This window comes from Triticum dicoccoides, chromosome 1B (genome assembly GCF_002162155.2).
Source record: "Triticum dicoccoides isolate Atlit2015 ecotype Zavitan chromosome 1B, WEW_v2.0, whole genome shotgun sequence".
Classification (NCBI taxonomy): Eukaryota; Viridiplantae; Streptophyta; class Magnoliopsida; order Poales; family Poaceae; genus Triticum; species Triticum dicoccoides.
This window is the reverse complement of record NC_041381.1, coordinates 255,490,177-255,492,620: the sequence shown is the minus strand read 5'-3', so window position 1 is coordinate 255,492,620 and position 2,444 is coordinate 255,490,177.

Sequence of the window (2,444 nt, the reverse complement as noted above, 5' to 3'; positions counted from 1 at the left end):
TTCAAGCCCGATTTAAGATTTGATATAGCTTTAGTTGTATAAGGAACAATTAGTTCTGTCCCATAAAATTCAGACATAATCTGCATCATACAACCTGCAGTAATCGCAACGTAGTTACTGAAAAACAGAACATCAAACCAACACAAAGCACATGCAACCTAAAAACAACAATGAATCAATTTGCTTTTTTCAAAAAAGCTCAACTTATTGTGTGGTTGGGGCAACTTATGTTCATCAAGGACACAGAAGTTGCCCATCTTTTTCTTTCTCACTCATATAGTTTCCATAGATGCAGGCAAGTTATGTTCCCCTGGCACACATAAGTTGCCCAACCTTTTGAGCTTTAAAATTGTTCAAGCAAACAGGGATGTAGGCAACTTATGTTCCCCAAGTACACGAAAGTTGCCTCATCCTTTTGTAAGCATGTTCAACTAGTCAAGTGAGCGGGGGAGGTGGTTGGGAGGCAACTTATGTTCCCCTAGCCACACATATGTTTGCCTGCCACACACATAGTCTAGTGGGGAGGCAACTTGCGTTCTCCAGTCACACAAAAGTTGCCTAGCATTCATAAGCATTTCTAAGTAGCCAGCAAAGCCTGCTTGCTTTAAAACAAGGTTTTTATGCCACACACATCTCCCTAGTAATATTGTTGTACTGTAGTAAATGCAGGCATTTTTTGCTACTCCTTGAAACCCTAAATCAGAAGAAAAAAAAGGAAACACATTTTTCAATGTGACACACACCTGTAGTCAAATTGCAATTGTGAAGATTTGTTAGGAATAGCTTCTCTTCTGGAGGGATCCCTTGGTGTGATCGAAGGTACTTTGTGAGTGATGGCTTGTCAATCACTGCATGATTGTGTTCAGCAATGAAGAAAATGACTTCCCACCGACCATCCTTTAGCTTCATAACCATCCTTGCCTTGCACCCTGTCCGCACTATTGTATCTCGTTTTCGTTTCTTTCTTCTCTTCTTCTTTGCACACTGATCATCAATGAAGACTATATTATCATGTGCATCATCGTCATCTGCATATTCACAAATATCTGGAATCTCATCTAGGGTAGGGGCAACTTCTGCACCTCCATCGTCCACTTTTGGTTTCCTAAACTTGTTGCAAACAAACTGTTGCTTTTCCAGCTGGCTAGTAAAAGAAGATTTCCTCGAGGTGTTCATCTTGATTGAAAACCCAAGGCGGAGAGCATATGCATTATAGTGTTCTTGGGCACCCTCAAGAGTATCGAACCTCATGCCTATGAAGGGTTCTTTCGGCTGGGACCAAGCTTCATCATCATTATCTATTCCCAAACCTTCTTGTGCAATAGTTCCCCCTATTTCACTAACTGTAGTCGTGTCATTAAAAGTGTCACTTTCTGCATGGATGGCTTCGTCAGGCTGGGCAGCAGCATGTTGGGCAATTATGGGATTAGGAGATTCAGCTACAACTTCGTTATATTCTCCACCAGTTTGTAGGGCAGCAGGTTGCATGCAGTACATGGGGTCTTGAACTCCCACGCCAACTGTTCTAGGCACTTCACGGTTTGTATCATCAGGCAACTCATTCAGGTCAATCACTTTCAAACCTGAAAAAGCAAGCAAAATATAGTGTTTTAAAGGCAAGTAACAGTAATTTTCAAGGCAAGTCTAGCTGCAAAAGCGTAACAAAAATACATGAGCAAATGATTGACTTTTTTCAGGTTACAAGAGTGAGACCATATCATATTTTTTTAATCTGAACTACATATTTTTTGCTTTTTTGTGTTTTGCAGGAACATAAAGACTAAGGACGTGGCAGAGAAGTTGTAGCAGAACGGCGCAGAACATGAAGACTAAAAACGGTAGCAGAATTATGTCTCACTTTTACATAGGAGTTGCATTTTTTGTTTCTAGACTTTGATTCGTGTGTTCTAGACCTGATTAGGGAGGTTGTCCTTGAAGTGCTTTTTTGTCACTTCATAAAACTTTCTATCCCACTTCTATAATGGTTGTTACACTATATGCTTTTTTTTTCTTTCTGGAAACCATAGTTTTGTTATCAATGTTACAAAAAACAGCAGGTAAAGGAAGAAAGACGAATTCCAAGAAAAAGCAACTTACTAGGTATTTTTCTACTCCCTCCGTCCGAAAATACTTGTCATCAAAATGAACAAAAAGGGATGCATCTAGAACTAAAATACATCTAGATACATCCCCTTTTATTCATTTTGATGACAAGTATTTCCGGACGAAGGGAGTACTATCTCTCTCCCCTAAATCTTTATTTTTTTGCAGTAGTGAACATGTTCTTCTTTTACATTTCAATTCAAAATGTACTCATTTTTACAGAACAATTTGCCTGTTTTTCATTCATGAAAATTAAGATGGTTGATAATTCATGGGGAAATAGGAGGGGGGTGACTGGGTATGTTATTTTTGCCTGCAAAACTAAACCTGCTTACAAATCT